Consider the following 6,267-nt stretch of genomic DNA (forward strand, 5'->3'; position numbering starts at 1 on the left):
TTCTAGTGATGATGGAATAATACTGTCTAGTGCTTCACGTGCTTCGATGTCCATTGGGTCTTGTGAGTCTTGGAAGGCAGGATTAGACCAGTCAGTGGGGTCATCGCCTAGGGGAGTGCATGTGACTAAAGTATCCGATGCTGGGTGGTAATTATTGATTTCACACAAGTGATGAGCTAGCTGTCGTCTTAGAGGACCCATGTGGTCTTTGTCAGTGATAGTGCCTTCATATGTCCTCCATTCATAATTGGAATTCTGTAACTAGAGGAGACCATTGGGCCTCTTGAAAAAGGGCCTGTGGAAGATAAAAATGGACCGAATCCTATGATGCTGGGTTGGAGGCCTGTCCTCAATGCCTTGGGAGTCTATGAGCCTTCTGAAAGTGTAAGCCCAAACTGACAAAGGCTTAAACCATTCTAAGAACCTTGAGAGTAGTGTCCTGGATGTGTGGTTCTGAACATAATGGTATAGACCCAAGGTGGGGAACTCAATGGCTATGGAATAGAGGGTTGTTAAGCACCAGAGAAACCATAGCTCTTCAAGGAGTAAATATGTTTCAGGGTGAAGGCTGATACAATTAAGGAAAGGACAATCTGGTTGGAAATAAGAAATAGGGGGAATGATATGTCTAAGGACATTCCTTGCACTCTGGAAGTGAAAAAGGTGGTTTCTAGCATAGGTTTGAAGTTCTGCGGGAGTCATAAAGGATGAGCTTTCAGGAGGAAAGCTATCTAGTGTTGGGACAAGAAAGTTGGGTGTGTTGGAGGGGCTGGCCATGAGGATGAATGGCAGAGTAGATACAGAACTGATCAAGTGGATTGGACTGGATCGTGAGAGGAGATCAGGGATAAGGTTGTTTTTTCCTTTAATGTGCTAAACCTTAAATTTATATTTGGAGAACCAATCTTTGAGGCGTAAGAGTTATGGTTCAGGAAGTGCCTTGTTCTTAAATTCTAAAATCCTTGGGAATCCATCATGACAGTGAAGTGGTGACCAATTAAATGGAGCTCAAATTTTTTAATTCCATTTTTTACTGCAAGGATTTCTTTGTGGACTGAGTGATAATGTTGTTCAACAGGCTTGAATTGTCCACTAGCATAATCACAGATGTCTTTGAGACCATCATATGATTCGATCAGGATGGCACCCCAGTGAGTGTCACTAGCATCAATCTGCAAGATTCTTTCTCCATTGCCAGGGATGTGGAGAGGTGGAGGATTTTGAGCCTCTACTTTAAGAGCTTTGATTGTTGTTGTCTATTCTGATCCCCAAGGTGGGGCATTCTTTTTAAGCATCTTTGAAAGTTAACTGGTGTGGACTGAAACAAGTGGCAAGAATCTACAGATATAGTTTACTATACCCAAAAACTATTGTAATTGTTTGTGGGTCAGATTCTTATCAAGAAACTTAAGAAGTTCAACAGCTATGTGTGGACCGAGTTGATATTTTCCATATTTGAAATGCATACCCAAAAATTCAATTTCTACAGGCTAAATAACTCTTCTTTTCAAAGAGCATTATCCCATGGGCTTGGATAATGGAATGGAATTGGGCTAGTAACTGTTTATGGCTGTGGATATCTTCTGAAAAAAGAAAAATATCATCAATGTAGATGAGGATACTATGTAGGATGGGTTCAAAAATACGAATCATGGTTTTTTGGAACAGTGAGGGGGCTGTTTTGAGGCCAAAAGGCATTACAGTCCATTGGTATTGGGCTATAGGGATGCAAAAAGTAGTTTTGGGCCTATCTAAGGGATGGATACCAAGTCACCAAAATCCAGCTTTAAGGTCAAACTTGGAAAAGATATGGGCTTTGTGGAGTTGGGTAAAAAGGACATCAGTCTTGGGTAATGGAAATTTTTCATCTTGGAGAAAGTGGTTAAGGGGTTTATAATCAACAACTAGCCTATTTTTATTTCTGAGTCGCTCTGATCTTTTTTCAACATAGAAGGCTTGGCAAGCCCAAGGTGAGCTAGTGGACTCAATCAAACCTTATTGAAGCAGTTGCTTACATTCTTCTTGGGTCAAGGCTAAGTTAGAGGGTGTCATGCCTGGGTGTGATGCTTTGGTGGGGTTGACATCTTCATTTAATTTGAAAGGTAAGTGGATGAAAAAGTCTTGGTTTTTCCAAAGAGGGTAAGGATGGAGAAACTTAGCATATGAGTTTGCACAAAGGTGAAGGAGATATTCTTTTTGTTCTTGGAACTCTGGTAGAGCTTCCATTAGTGAGAATAATTTAGGAATGGTGGTGAAGGGTTTAAAGTGTCTTTTGTATTTCAAGCCAGTTGGTAGTATTCTCAAATGTTGAGCCTTCTGGTATATATCGAACCCAATAAGAATATCTTTATCGAGTAAGTCTGAACCAATGATTTTAGTCCATACCGTGTAATTGGAAAAGAACTATATTCCAATGGGCCATTTTGAAATAAGGCTGGTTTTAAAGACTTTTCCGTCTGTAGGTTTGAAATATTCTAAATGAGGGAGCTAAGCTTCTGAGGATAAGATGGTTGGGTTCATAATGCTCTTGTGGGCACCAGTGTCAAGGAAACCAACAACTGAAATGGGCCTTGAGTATTTTTCTGGAAGGATGGACAGTGAGACTAAAGGAACAGGGATGGCTTGGTGGACTTCTTGTCAGATTTGGGCTTATTGGGCTAAACGAAGGCCAAAGTATGGGCTTTCATCAAAATATGAGTCTGATTCTGAAGTTAAAATTCTATACCAAGGCTGTCCAGTGCAAATATTATTTCATCATTAGGCTCTTCTTATTCTGAGAATTGTGATTCAACATCATGGTCGTCATCATCAAAGGGGCATATTTGTTGAATATGCTGGATGAGCTTAGCAGCTTTGTTTGGATTTTTTGGGCAATTTTTTACATAGTGGCCTTTGTTGCCACATATGTAACAACGATCAGATTTTGAGGCAGTTTTGCTGTGAGTTCTTCTTTTGAAATATCTGACCTTCTATCTATGTTTCTTTAGAAAGGAAGTCTTAGAAGGATGCCACTGTTTCTTATAAAACTTCTTATGATGCTTTTTCTTCTTTTTCTTACAATCAAAGTTTCTGTCTTTGCATTTAATTGATAAGTGAGATTTCTGGCAGACATGTTTGAGTGTCTTGCTATTATCAATAATGTCTCTAAACATTTTCTACTGGTCACACATTTTTTCTAAACAAGCTAGTGTGAGCTGGTGGATTTCTCCAATAGAGATTGTATTGAAATCTCTTCTGGTGGCTGTGATGGAGCGATGAAGCTCTGGCTGTAATTGTTCTAGAAGAGAAGTAATGTATGTATGACGCAGATTCACATCATTGAAACCATTCAGTAGATAATAACGTTGTACCATACATTGATAGTACTTTTCTATATCTGTCCTTTTAAGAAAGCAGCAGCGCATGTCAAAGAACTCTTGTTTGAGTTGCTTATTGTAGAGGGAGGTATCTCTAAGAAATTCAGTAAAGATGGCATTTACTGCAGCAAGAGGTGTAAGATGGTAAAACTGTAAAAGATGATATTCTCCTATAGAGAAGAACCAATCCTGAAGCATTCAAACAGTTTTGGATACAAATTCTCTGAGAACTGCATGGGAATCAATGTCAGTGTGAAGAACCTGAGTATCAATCCATGCTTTAAATTCTGCAAGGCGGTTACGCTATTTAGATGGTGGTACATCATCTAAGGAGAATCAAGGTCCTGCAGCAGGTCATGAGGACTGCTGAGAATTAGGTGGATCAAAGGACAACATGAGGGGTGCTGGCAGTAGGTTCTACTTTTGGTCCTGATAGAGGAGAAGGTCCTGTAGCAACAGTAGTGCCAGTTTCAAAGACAGAAGGGGCAGTAGGATTTGCCATAAGCAATCCAGTGAGGTCTGCCAATTATTCAGTTTCATCAGAGTCAGAAGAATCATATGCATCAGAGTCATCTGAGGATGATTGTTCGGTTGGGATAATAAGTAATTGAGGAGGTAAGATAGGAGTATGTTGAGAAAGCATGTGCTATGGTGGAGGAGGAGGAGCAGAGCTTACAGGTGCTTTGCCTTTTGTTGGGTCTCTGGGTAATGATTCATCAAAAGATGAATGGGTTGGTTCTGGATGAAAAGGTCGTGTTTGAAGGGGAGTAGTTGTTTTTGACAAAAAATGAGAAGGGAAGTATGTAGATGGTGGTAGCTCTGGTTGAATGGGTGAAAAGGGGGAATATGCTAGAGCAGGAGTGGCTGAAAAGGGATTTTGGTTTTTTGCAAAGGAAAAATGAATGTATGGTGCTAGTTGTTGGTGTTCTATTGGACGATGCATGTCAGCCTCGATTTAGGCAATTTGTTTCTTCAGCCTCTAGATTTATGCTTCCTTTTGGTTAAATTTAATCCCGAACCTTCTCTGTTGGATCATGGATAGAAGATCTTTATCAAGATGGTAGATCTTTGATTGAAGATCTTTATACATGTTTTCAACATACAAAGAGAAGGAATCAACTTTCCTTTCAACCTTATGGGAGTGAGTCAGAACTTGATCAATTTTGGAATTAAGTCTTTGTAGAGTTTGATTCTGGGCTGTGGCATTTTTCATGTGCCAATTCAAGACTTCTTCAAAATGAGTCAAAAGACTTGGGTGTCCTTCAGGAGTGACTTTTGTAGATTGGAGAAATGGTCTAATGGAAACTCTAGAATTTTTGTCTATTTGCTGAGAGATGGGAGGAAACTCAGATGCATAGGAAGTGGGTGAGATCATCATGTAGGGAGAAACCATAGGCAAGGCAGGTGGTGAAACAGGTGGTGCACATTTCACCGGGACTGGAGATAGAGGAGGATAGCCTTCTTTTCTCAAGATTTCTAAGGCTAACTCATAAATGGGCAGTGGCTTCTTTTGCTTGGTTTTTTCATGAATACCAATCCAAGGACTGTTATCTGAATCATCCTTATGGTGAGATAGATGACAGGATGGAGACCCACAGGATGCCCTCTTCGTCTTAGTCAACCTTTTCCAGTTTTTATTTGATAGTGGGTGGTCATATTCATTCTCCCAATAATCTTCATCACAATCACAATCACTATCACATAATCCTGAGCCTGAGAGATCCTAAGGACCATGATCATCTATCTTTATTGGGTAGACATAATGGCTATCTGCAGTGACTGCTCTAATGGGATACCATTTTTCTTCTTTAGAGAGTGGAGTAATCATCATTGACTGAAAGATAGGCAGAGAGCTGGTAGAATGTCTTGCTAGTTAGAATGTGGTTTAGACAGTCCCATCAGGTTGTCTTCGAAAAGACGATTTTGTAATCTGGATGGGTGGAGAAGTGGTATGACTCTTCTCATAGTTTGTAAGCCAAACTTTGGGAATAAGTTGTTCAAGCTCTGATCTGGGTATCTGCCAAGGGATTTGGACTATTGTGGGTGTCTGATCTGTATCTGCTAAGATAAGCAGTGCATCAGAAGATACTGAAGCCTGAGCAAGGTCAATTGCATGATATTGTAGCTTGTAGATGATTTGATGGTAGAGAGTGGCCATCATAGAGGAAGTCACTTGATCTGCACTAGTGATCTAGACTTGTACTTTCAAGGTTGTACAAAGATTGGGGTCTCTGAGAGACATGTTATAGTTTGGAAAGAAGGTGAGAACTATACTTCCAGCATGGAGTGTAGTAAGGCAAGTGCCAATGACAGCATGTTCATACTGTAAGAAACGAGTGTCTAATAAGGAAACTCTAGCAGTAACTGGAAGTCCTTGTCTTCCATATAGAGTGAGAATCAGTCTAACAGCTCCAAAATAAAAGTGAGAATATCCTTCATTCTTCCATTTGTGTATAAGAGGAGAAGGAATTTCCAATGTAACATACTGTTCTGAGGATGTGGCATGTAGGTTGCATTGGTCCATGCGGGATGCTTGGACATATTTTTTGGGTAGTGATCTTCAGGAATTTAAAATAGATCTAAAGCCTCTGGTGAAAGAACCAAATCTTCTATAGATATTATAAGGGCTAAGAAGAGGTAGGAGGGATTCTCCTATTTGAGCATTTTTAGGAAGGGTAGATATCTCAACAAGATTATCTATCCGGGAAGAAAGTGTTTTATGAAGAAGTGAGGAGAGAGAGAGAGAGAGAAGAAGAAAGGTTAACTATGTCTGAAGGAGAAGGCTGTTGTAATACGGTTTCAACAGAGGGAGTAGGTGATTGGCAACTCATCATGGAAAGAAATTCTCTTATTACTCTTCCGAGAAGTATTTACTATTTAACGTAAATCAGGCTCTAATACCAATTGAAGG

This window comes from Hevea brasiliensis, chromosome 18, assembly GCF_030052815.1.
Source record: "Hevea brasiliensis isolate MT/VB/25A 57/8 chromosome 18, ASM3005281v1, whole genome shotgun sequence".
Classification (NCBI taxonomy): Eukaryota; Viridiplantae; Streptophyta; class Magnoliopsida; order Malpighiales; family Euphorbiaceae; genus Hevea; species Hevea brasiliensis.